The following is a 12,130-nucleotide window of genomic DNA, read 5'->3' on the forward strand; positions in this document are numbered from 1 at the left end:
GCCGGATGCCTGCTGAAATTCCGCACCGATCAGGATGCCTCCCGGGCCGAAGGTACCACCACAGGCAACTGTGGCTGGTTTGACAGTGCCAAGTGCCTCCTGCAAACTGACAGCAGGAACCTGGCCTGGTGACTTTTGTTTCTAAGGGAAAGGCCATCGTTCGTGTCCAGGGCCCGGTGGCCCGGAGTGGCCGGCTGCCTGCTGAAATCCCGCACCGATCAGGATGCCTCCCAGACCGAAGGTACCACCGCAGGCAACTGTGGCTGGTTTGACAGTGCCAAGTGCCTCCTGCAAACTGAGATGAGGAACCTGGTCTGGTGAGTTTTGTTTCTCAGGGGAAAGGCCATCGTTCGTGTCCAGGGCCCGGTGGCCCGGAGTGGCCGGATGCCTGCTGAAATTCCGCACGGATCAGGATGCCTCCTAGATGCAAGGTGCCCCCACAGGCAACTGTGGCTGGTTTGACAGTGCCACGTGCCTCCTGCAAACTGACATCAGGAACCTGGCCTGGTGAGTTTTGTTTCTCTGGGGAAAGGCCATCGTTCCTGTCCGCCGCCGGGTGGCCCCGAGTGGTCTGCTGCCTGCTGAAATTCCACACAGATCAGGATGCCTCCCGGACTGAAGGTACCACGACAGGCATCTGCGGCTGGTTTGACAGTGCCAATTGCCGCCTGCAAACTGACAGCAGGAACCTGGCCTGGTGACTTTTGTTTCTAAGGGAAAGGCCATGGTTGATATCCAGGGCCCGGTGGCCCGGAGTGGCCGGCTGCCTGCTGAAATTCCGCACGGATCAGGAAACGTCCTATATGAAAGGTGCCTCCGCAGGCAACTGTGGCTGGTTTGACAATGCCATGTGCCTCCTGCAAACTGACATCAGGAACCTGGCCTGCTGAATTTTGTTTCTCTGGGGAAAGGCCATCGTTCGTGTCTAGGGCCCGGTGGCCTGGAGTGGCCGGCTGCCTGCTGAAATTCCGCACCAATCAGGATGCCTCCCGGACTGAGGGAACCACGACAGGCAACTGTGGCTGGTTTGACAGTGCCAAGTGCCTCCTGCAAACAGACATGAGGAACCTGGCCTGGTGAGTTTTGTTTCTCAGGGGAAAGGCATCGTTCGTGTCCAGGGCCCGATGGCCTGGAGTGGCCGGCTGCCTGCTGAAATTCCGCACCAATCAGGATGCCTCCCGGACTGAAGGTACCACCGCAGGCAACTGTGGCTGGTTTGACAGTGCCACGTGCCTCCTGCAAACTGACAGCAGGAACCTGGCCTGGTGCGTTTTGTTTCTCTGTGGAACGGCCATCGTTCGTGTCCAGGGCCCGGTGGCCCGGAGTGGCCGGCTGCCTGCTGAAATTCCGCACGGATCAGGATACCTCCTATATGTAAGGTGCCGCCCCAGGCAACTGTGGCTGGTTTGACAGTGCGAAGTGCCTCCTGCAAACTGACATCAGGAACCTGGCCTGGTGACTTTTGTTTCTCAGGGGAAAGGCCATCGTTCATGTCCAGGGCCCGGTGGCCCGGAGTGGCCGGCTGCCTGCTGAAATTCCGCACCGATCAGGATGCCTCCCGGGCCGAAGGTACCACCACAGGCAACTGTGGCTGGTTTGACAGTGCCACGTGCCTCCTGCAAACAGACATCAGGAACCTGGCCTGGTGCGTTTTGTTTCTCTGGAGAAAGGCCATGGTTAATGTCCAGGGCCCGGTGGCCCGGAGTGGCCGGCTGCCTGCTGAAATTCCTCACGGATCAGGATGCCTCCTACATGCAAGGTGGCCCCACAGGCAACTGTGGCTGGTTTGACAGTGCCACGTGCCTCCTGAAAACTGACATCAGGAACCTGGCCTGGTGAGTTTTGTTTCTCTGAGGAAAGGCCATGGTTCATGTCCAGGGCCCGGTGGCCGGGAGTGGCCGGCTGCCTGCTGAAATTCCGCACGGATCAGGATACGTCCTAGATGCAAGGTGCCCCCACAGGCAACTGTGGCTGGTTTGACAGTGCCAAGTGCCTCCTGCAAACTGACATCAGGAACCTGGCCTGCTGAATTTTGTTTCTAAGGGAAAGGCCATCGTTCGTGTCTAGGGCCCGGTTTCCTGGAGTGGCCGGCTGCCTGCTGAAATTCCGCACCAATCAGAATGCCTCCCGGACTAAAGGAACCACGATAGGCAACTGTGGCTGGTTTGACAGTGCCACGTGCCTCCTGCAAACAGACATGAGGAACCTGGCCTGGTGAGTTTTGTTTCTCAGGGGAAAGGCCATCGTTCGTGTCCAGGGCCCGATGGCCTGGAGTGGCCGGCTGCTTGCTGAAATTCCGCACCAATCAGGATGCGTCCCGGACTGAAGGTACCACGGCAGGCAACTGTTGCTGGTTTGACAGTGCCAAGTGCCTCCTGCAAACAGAGATGAGGAACCTGGCCTGGTGAGTTTTGTTTCTCAGGGGAAAGGCCATCGTTCGTGTCAAGGGCCGGATGGCCTGGAGTGGCCGGCTGCCTGCTGAAATTCCGCACCGATAAGGATGCCTCCCGGGCCGAAGGTACCACCACAGGCAACTGTGACTGGTTTGACAGTGCCACGTGCCTCCTGCAAACTGACATCAGGAACCTGGCCTGGTGAGTTTTGTTTCTCTGGGGAAAGGCCATCGTTCCTGTCCGGGGCCGGGTGGCCCCGAGTGGCCGGCTGCCTGCTGAAATTCCACACAGATCAGGATATGTCCCAGATGCAAGGTGCCCCCACAGGCAACTGTGGCTGGTTTGACAGTGCCACGTGCCTCCTGCAAACAGACATCAGGAACCTGGCCTGGTGCGTTTTGTTTCTCAGGGGAAAGGCCATCGTTCGTGTCCAGGGCCCGGTGGCCTGGAGTGGCCGGCTGCCTGCTGAAATTCCGCACCAATCAGGATGCCTCCCGGACTGAAGGTACCACGACAGGCATCTGCGACTGGTTTGACAGTGCCAATTGCCGCCTGCAAACTGACACCAGGAACGTGGCCTGGTGACTTGTGTTTCTCAGGGGAAAGGCCATCGTTCATGTCCAGGGCCCGGTGGCCCGGAGTGGCCGGCTGCCTGCTGAAATTCCGCACGGATCAGGATGCCTCCTACATGCAAGGTGCCCCCATAGGCAACTGTGGCTGGTTTGACAGTGCCAAGTGCCTCCTGCAAACTGACACCAGGAACCTGGCCTGGTGCGTTTTGTTTCTCTGTGGAAAGGCCATCGTTCGTGTCCAGGGCCCGGTGGCCCGGAGTGGCCGGCTGCCTGCTGAAATTCCGCACCGATCAGGATGCCTCCCGGACCGAAGGTACCACCGCAGGCAACTGTGGCTGGTTTGACAGTGCCAAGTGCCTCCTGCAAACAGACATGAGGAACCTGGCCTGGTGAGTTTTGTTTCTCTGGGGAAAGGCCATCGTTCGTGTCCAGGGCCCGATGGCCTGGAGTGGCCGGCTGCCTGCTGAAATTCCGCACGGATCAGGATGCCTCCTACATGCAAGGTGCCCCCTCAGGCAACTGTGGCTGGTTTGACAGTGCCACGTGCCTCCTGGAAACTGACTTCAGGAACCTGGCCTGGTGAGTTTTGTTTCTCTGGGGAAAGGCCATCGTTCCTGTCCGGGGCCGGGTGGCCCCGAGTGGCCTGCTGCCTGCTGAAATTCCACACAGATCAGGATGCCTCCCGGACTGAAGGTACCACGACAGGCATCTGCGGCTGGTTTGACCGTGCCAATTGCCGCCTGCAAACTGACAGCTGGAACCTGGCCTGGTGACTTTTGTTTCTAAGGGAAAGGCCATGGTTGATATCCAGGGCCCGGTGGCCGGGAGTGGCCGGCTGCCTGCTGAAATTCCGCACGGATCAGGATGCCTCCTAGATGCAAGGTGCCCCCACAGGCAACTGTGGCTGGTTTGACCGTGCCAAGTGCCTCCTGCAAACTGACACCAGGAACCTGCCCTGGTGAGTTTTGTTTCTCTGTGGAAAGGCCATCGTTCGTGTCCAGGGCCCGGTGGCCCGGAGTGGCCGGCTGCCTGCTGAAATTCCGCACCAATCAGGATGCCTCCCGGACTGAACGTACCACGACAGGCATCTGTGGCTGGTTTGACAGTGCCAATTGCCGCCTGCAAACTGACTGCAGGAACCTGGCCTGGTGACTTGTGTTTCTAAGGGAAAGGCCATGGTTTAGATCCAGGGCCCGGTGGCCCGGAGTGGCCGGCTGCCTGCTGAAATTCCGCACGGATCAGGATGCCTCCTACATGCAAGGTGCCCCCACAGGCAACTGTGGCTGGTTTGACAGTGCCAAGTGCCTCCTGCAAACTGACACCAGGAACCTGGCCTGGTGCGTTTTGTTTCTCTGTGGAAAGGCCATCGTTCGTGTCCAGGGCCCGGTGGCCCGGAGTGGCCGGCTGCCTGCTGAAATTCCGCACCAATCAGGATGCCTCCCGGACTGAAGGTACCACGACAGGCAACTGTGGCTGGTTTGACAGTGCCAAGTGCCTCCTGCAAACAGACATGAGGAACCTGGCCTGGTGAGTTTTGTTTCTCAGGGGAAAGGCCATCGTTCGTGTCCAGGGCCCGATGGCCTGGAGTGGCCGGCTGCCTGCTGAAATTCCGCACCAATCAGGATGCCTCCCGCACTGAAGGTACCACGACAGGCAACTGTGGCTGGTTTGACAGTGCCAAGTGCCTCCTGCAAACAGACATGTGGAACCTGGCCTGGTGAGTTTTGTTTCTCAGGGGAAAGGCCATCGTTCGTGTCCAGGGCCCGATGGCCTGGAGTGGCCGGCTGCCTGCTGAAATTCCGCACGGATCAGGATACGTCCTATATGCAAGGTGCCGCCCCAGGCAACTGTGGCTGGTTTGACAGTGCGAAGTGCCTCCTGCAAACTGACATCAGGAACCTGGCCTGGTGACTTTTGTTTCTCAGGGGAAAGGCCATCGTTCGTGTCCAGGGCCCGGTGGCCCGGAGTGGCCGGCTGCCTGCTGAAATTCCGCACCGATCAGGATGCCTCCCGGGCCGAAGGTACCACCACAGGCAACTGTGGCTGGTTTGACAGTGCCACGTGCCTCCTGCAAACTGACACCAGGAACCTGGCCTGGTGCGTTTTGTTTCTCTGTGGAACGGCCATCGTTCGTGTCCAGGGCCCGGTGGCCCGGAGTGGCCGGCTGCCTGCTGAAATTCCGCACGGATCAGGATACCTCCTATATGTAAGGTGCCCCCACAGGCAACTGTGGCTGGTTTGACAGTGCCAAGTGCCTCCTGCAAACTGACATCAGGAACCTGGCCTGCTGAATTTTGTTTCTAAGGGAAAGGCCATCGTTCGTGTCTAGGGCCCGGTGGCCTGGAGTGGCCGGCTGCCTGCTGAAATTCCACACCGATCAGGATCCCTCCGGGACCGAAGGGACCACCACAGGCAACTGTTGCTGGTTTGACAGTGCCAAGTGCCTCCTGCAAACAGAGATGAGGAACCTGGCCTGGTGAGTTTTGTTTCTCAGGGGAAAGGCCATCGTTCGTGTCAAGGGCCGGATGGCCTGGAGTGGCCGGCTGCCTGCTGAAATTCCGCACCGATCAGGATGCCTCCCGGGCCGAAGGCACCACCACAGGCAACTGTGGCTGGTTTGACAGTGCCACGTGCCTCCTGAAAACTGACATCAGGAACCTGGCCTGGTGAGTTTTGTTTCTCTGAGGAAAGGCCATGGTTCATGTCCAGGGCCCGGTGGCCGGGAGTGGCCGGCTGCCTGCTGAAATTCCGCACGGATCAGGATACGTCCTAGATGCAAGGTGCCCCCACAGGCAACTGTGGCTGGTTTGACAGTGCCAAGTGCCTCCTGCAAACTGACACCAGGAACCTGCCCTGGTGCGTTTTGTTTCTCTGTGGAAAGGCCATCGTTCGTGTCCAGGGCCCGGTGGCCCGGAGTGGCCGGCTGCCTGCTGAAATTCCGCACCGATCAGGATGCCTCCCGGGCCGAAGGTACCACCACAGGCAACTGTGGCTGGTTTGACAGTGCCAAGTGCCTCCTGCAAACTGACAGCAGGAACCTGGCCTGGTGACTTTTGTTTCTAAGGGAAAGGCCATCGTTCGTGTCCAGGGCCCGGTGGCCCGGAGTGGCCGGCTGCCTGCTGAAATTCCGCACGGATCAGGATGCCTCCTACATGCAAGGTGCCCCCTCAGGCAACTGTGGCTGGTTTGACAGTGCCACGTGCCTCCTGGAAACTGACTTCAGGAACCTGCCCTGGTGAGTTTTGTTTCTCTGTGGAAAGGCCATCGTTCGTGTCCAGGGCCCGGTGGCCCGGAGTGGCCGGCTGCCTGCTGAAATTCCGCACCAATCAGGATGCCTCCCGGACTGAACGTACCACGACAGGCATCTGTGGCTGGTTTGACAGTGCCAATTGCCGCCTGCAAACTGACTGCAGGAACCTGGCCTGGTGACTTGTGTTTCTAAGGGAAAGGCCATGGTTTAGATCCAGGGCCCGGTGGCCCGGAGTGGCCGGCTGCCTGCTGAAATTCCGCACGGATCAGGATGCCTCCTACATGCAAGGTGCCCCCACAGGCAACTGTGGCTGGTTTGACAGTGCCAAGTGCCTCCTGCAAACTGACACCAGGAACCTGGCCTGGTGCGTTTTGTTTCTCTGTGGAAAGGCCATCGTTCGTGTCCAGGGCCCGGTGGCCCGGAGTGGCCGGCTGCCTGCTGAAATTCCGCACCAATCAGGATGCCTCCCGGACTGAAGGTACCACGACAGGCAACTGTGGCTGGTTTGACAGTGCCAAGTGCCTCCTGCAAACAGACATGAGGAACCTGGCCTGGTGAGTTTTGTTTCTCAGGGGAAAGGCCATCGTTCGTGTCCAGGGCCCGATGGCCTGGAGTGGCCGGCTGCCTGCTGAAATTCCGCACCAATCAGGATGCCTCCCGCACTGAAGGTACCACGACAGGCAACTGTGGCTGGTTTGACAGTGCCAAGTGCCTCCTGCAAACAGACATGTGGAACCTGGCCTGGTGAGTTTTGTTTCTCAGGGGAAAGGCCATCGTTCGTGTCCAGGGCCCGATGGCCTGGAGTGGCCGGCTGCCTGCTGAAATTCCGCACGGATCAGGATACGTCCTATATGCAAGGTGCCCCCACAGGCAACTGTGGCTGGTTTGACAGTGCGAAGTGCCTCCTGCAAACTGACACCAGGAACCTGCCCTGGTGAGTTTTGTTTCTCAGGGGAAAGGCCATCGTTCGTGTCCAGGGCCCGATGGCCCGGAGTGGCCGGCTGCCTGCTGAAATTCCGCACCAATCAGGATGCCTCCCGGACTGAACGTACCACGACAGGCATCTGTGGCTGGTTTGACAGTGCCAATTGCCGCCTGCAAACTGACTGCAGGAACCTGGCCTGGTGACTTGTGTTTCTAAGGGAAAGGCCATGGTTTAGATCCAGGGCCCGGTGGCCCGGAGTGGCCGGCTGCCTGCTGAAATTCCGCACGCATCAGGATGCCTCCTACATGCAAGGTGCCCCCACAGGCAACTGTGGCTGGTTTGACAGTGCCAAGTGCCTCCTGCAAACTGACACCAGGAACCTGGCCTGGTGCGTTTTGTTTCTCTGTGGAAAGGCCATCGTTCGTGTCCAGGGCCCGGTGGCCCGGAGTGGCCGGCTGCCTGCTGAAATTCCGCACCAATCAGGATGCCTCCCGGACTGAAGGTACCACGACAGGCAACTGTGGCTGGTTTGACAGTGCCAAGTGCCTCCTGCAAACAGACATGAGGAACCTGGCCTGGTGAGTTTTGTTTCTCTGGGGAAAGGCCATCGTTCGTGTCCAGGGCCCGATGGCCTGGAGTGGCCGGCTGCCTGCTGAAATTCCGCACCAATCAGGATGCCTCCCGGACTGAAGGTACCACCGCAGGCAACTGTGGCTGGTTTGACAGTGCCACGTGCCTCCTGCAAACTGACAGCAGGAACCTGGCCTGGTGCGTTTTGTTTCTCTGTGGAACGGCCATCGTTCGTGTCCAGGGCCCGGTGGCCCGGAGTGGCCGGCTGCCTGCTGAAATTCCGCACGGATCAGGATACCTCCTATATGTAAGGTGCCGCCCCAGGCAACTGTGGCTGGTTTGACAGTGCGAAGTGCCTCCTGCAAACTGACATCAGGAACCTGGCCTGGTGACTTTTGTTTCTCAGGGGAAAGGCCATCGTTCATGTCCAGGGCCCGGTGGCCCGGAGTGGCCGGCTGCCTGCTGAAATTCCGCACCGATCAGGATGCCTCCCGGGCCGAAGGTACCACCACAGGCAACTGTGGCTGGTTTGACAGTGCCACGTGCCTCCTGCAAACAGACATCAGGAACCTGGCCTGGTGCGTTTTGTTTCTCTGGAGAAAGGCCATGGTTAATGTCCAGGGCCCGGTGGCCCGGAGTGGCCGGCTGCCTGCTGAAATTCCTCACGGATCAGGATGCCTCCTACATGCAAGGTGGCCCCACAGGCAACTGTGGCTGGTTTGACAGTGCCACGTGCCTCCTGAAAACTGACATCAGGAACCTGGCCTGGTGAGTTTTGTTTCTCTGAGGAAAGGCCATGGTTCATGTCCAGGGCCCGGTGGCCGGGAGTGGCCGGCTGCCTGCTGAAATTCCGCACGGATCAGGATACGTCCTAGATGCAAGGTGCCCCCACAGGCAACTGTGGCTGGTTTGACAGTGCCAAGTGCCTCCTGCAAACTGACATCAGGAACCTGGCCTGCTGAATTTTGTTTCTAAGGGAAAGGCCATCGTTCGTGTCTAGGGCCCGGTTTCCTGGAGTGGCCGGCTGCCTGCTGAAATTCCGCACCAATCAGAATGCCTCCCGGACTAAAGGAACCACGATAGGCAACTGTGGCTGGTTTGACAGTGCCACGTGCCTCCTGCAAACAGACATGAGGAACCTGGCCTGGTGAGTTTTGTTTCTCAGGGGAAAGGCCATCGTTCGTGTCCAGGGCCCGATGGCCTGGAGTGGCCGGCTGCTTGCTGAAATTCCGCACCAATCAGGATGCGTCCCGGACTGAAGGTACCACGGCAGGCAACTGTTGCTGGTTTGACAGTGCCAAGTGCCTCCTGCAAACAGAGATGAGGAACCTGGCCTGGTGAGTTTTGTTTCTCAGGGGAAAGGCCATCGTTCGTGTCAAGGGCCGGATGGCCTGGAGTGGCCGGCTGCCTGCTGAAATTCCGCACCGATAAGGATGCCTCCCGGGCCGAAGGTACCACCACAGGCAACTGTGACTGGTTTGACAGTGCCACGTGCCTCCTGCAAACTGACATCAGGAACCTGGCCTGGTGAGTTTTGTTTCTCTGGGGAAAGGCCATCGTTCCTGTCCGGGGCCGGGTGGCCCCGAGTGGCCGGCTGCCTGCTGAAATTCCACACAGATCAGGATATGTCCCAGATGCAAGGTGCCCCCACAGGCAACTGTGGCTGGTTTGACAGTGCCACGTGCCTCCTGCAAACAGACATCAGGAACCTGGCCTGGTGACTTGTGTTTCTCAGGGGAAAGGCCATCGTTCATGTCCAGGGCCCGGTGGCCCGGAGTGGCCGGCTGCCTGCTGAAATTCCGCACGGATCAGGATGCCTCCTACATGCAAGGTGCCCCCATAGGCAACTGTGGCTGGTTTGACAGTGCCAAGTGCCTCCTGCAAACTGACACCAGGAACCTGGCCTGGTGCGTTTTGTTTCTCTGTGGAAAGGCCATCGTTCGTGTCCAGGGCCCGGTGGCCCGGAGTGGCCGGCTGCCTGCTGAAATTCCGCACCGATCAGGATGCCTCCCGGACCGAAGGTACCACCGCAGGCAACTGTGGCTGGTTTGACAGTGCCAAGTGCCTCCTGCAAACAGACATGAGGAACCTGGCCTGGTGAGTTTTGTTTCTCTGGGGAAAGGCCATCGTTCGTGTCCAGGGCCCGATGGCCTGGAGTGGCCGGCTGCCTGCTGAAATTCCGCACGGATCAGGATGCCTCCTACATGCAAGGTGCCCCCTCAGGCAACTGTGGCTGGTTTGACAGTGCCACGTGCCTCCTGGAAACTGACTTCAGGAACCTGGCCTGGTGAGTTTTGTTTCTCTGGGGAAAGGCCATCGTTCCTGTCCGGGGCCGGGTGGCCCCGAGTGGCCTGCTGCCTGCTGAAATTCCACACAGATCAGGATGCCTCCCGGACTGAAGGTACCACGACAGGCATCTGCGGCTGGTTTGACCGTGCCAATTGCCGCCTGCAAACTGACAGCTGGAACCTGGCCTGGTGACTTTTGTTTCTAAGGGAAAGGCCATGGTTGATATCCAGGGCCCGGTGGCCGGGAGTGGCCGGCTGCCTGCTGAAATTCCGCACGGATCAGGATGCCTCCTAGATGCAAGGTGCCCCCACAGGCAACTGTGGCTGGTTTGACCGTGCCAAGTGCCTCCTGCAAACTGACACCAGGAACCTGCCCTGGTGAGTTTTGTTTCTCTGTGGAAAGGCCATCGTTCGTGTCCAGGGCCCGGTGGCCCGGAGTGGCCGGCTGCCTGCTGAAATTCCGCACCAATCAGGATGCCTCCCGGACTGAACGTACCACGACAGGCATCTGTGGCTGGTTTGACAGTGCCAATTGCCGCCTGCAAACTGACTGCAGGAACCTGGCCTGGTGACTTGTGTTTCTAAGGGAAAGGCCATGGTTTAGATCCAGGGCCCGGTGGCCCGGAGTGGCCGGCTGCCTGCTGAAATTCCGCACGGATCAGGATGCCTCCTACATGCAAGGTGCCCCCACAGGCAACTGTGGCTGGTTTGACAGTGCCAAGTGCCTCCTGCAAACTGACACCAGGAACCTGGCCTGGTGCGTTTTGTTTCTCTGTGGAAAGGCCATCGTTCGTGTCCAGGGCCCGGTGGCCCGGAGTGGCCGGCTGCCTGCTGAAATTCCGCACCAATCAGGATGCCTCCCGGACTGAAGGTACCACGACAGGCAACTGTGGCTGGTTTGACAGTGCCAAGTGCCTCCTGCAAACAGACATGAGGAACCTGGCCTGGTGAGTTTTGTTTCTCAGGGGAAAGGCCATCGTTCGTGTCCAGGGCCCGATGGCCTGGAGTGGCCGGCTGCCTGCTGAAATTCCGCACCAATCAGGATGCCTCCCGCACTGAAGGTACCACGACAGGCAACTGTGGCTGGTTTGACAGTGCCAAGTGCCTCCTGCAAACAGACATGTGGAACCTGGCCTGGTGAGTTTTGTTTCTCAGGGGAAAGGCCATCGTTCGTGTCCAGGGCCCGATGGCCTGGAGTGGCCGGCTGCCTGCTGAAATTCCGCACGGATCAGGATACGTCCTATATGCAAGGTGCCGCCCCAGGCAACTGTGGCTGGTTTGACAGTGCGACGTGCCTCCTGCAAACTGACATCAGGAACCTGGCCTGGTGACTTTTGTTTCTCAGGGGAAAGGCCATCGTTCGTGTCCAGGGCCCGGTGGCCCGGAGTGGCCGGCTGCCTGCTGAAATTCCGCACCGATCAGGATGCCTCCCGGGCCGAAGGTACCACCACAGGCAACTGTGGCTGGTTTGACAGTGCCACGTGCCTCCTGCAAACTGACACCAGGAACCTGGCCTGGTGCGTTTTGTTTCTCTGTGGAACGGCCATCGTTCGTGTCCAGGGCCCGGTGGCCCGGAGTGGCCGGCTGCCTGCTGAAATTCCGCACGGATCAGGATACCTCCTATATGTAAGGTGCCCCCACAGGCAACTGTGGCTGGTTTGACAGTGCCAAGTGCCTCCTGCAAACTGACATCAGGAACCTGGCCTGCTGAATTTTGTTTCTAAGGGAAAGGCCATCGTTCGTGTCTAGGGCCCGGTGGCCTGGAGTGGCCGGCTGCCTGCTGAAATTCCACACCGATCAGGATCCCTCCGGGACCGAAGGGACCACCACAGGCAACTGTTGCTGGTTTGACAGTGCCAAGTGCCTCCTGCAAACAGAGATGAGGAACCTGGCCTGGTGAGTTTTGTTTCTCAGGGGAAAGGCCATCGTTCGTGTCAAGGGCCGGATGGCCTGGAGTGGCCGGCTGCCTGCTGAAATTCCGCACCGATCAGGATGCCTCCCGGGCCGAAGGCACCACCACAGGCAACTGTGGCTGGTTTGACAGTGCCACGTGCCTCCTGAAAACTGACATCAGGAACCTGGCCTGGTGAGTTTTGTTTCTCTGAGGAAAGGCCATGGTTCATGTCCAGGGC

The sequence above is a fragment of the Passer domesticus genome, chromosome W, assembly GCF_036417665.1.
Source record: "Passer domesticus isolate bPasDom1 chromosome W, bPasDom1.hap1, whole genome shotgun sequence".
NCBI lineage: Eukaryota > Metazoa > Chordata > Aves > Passeriformes > Passeridae > Passer > Passer domesticus.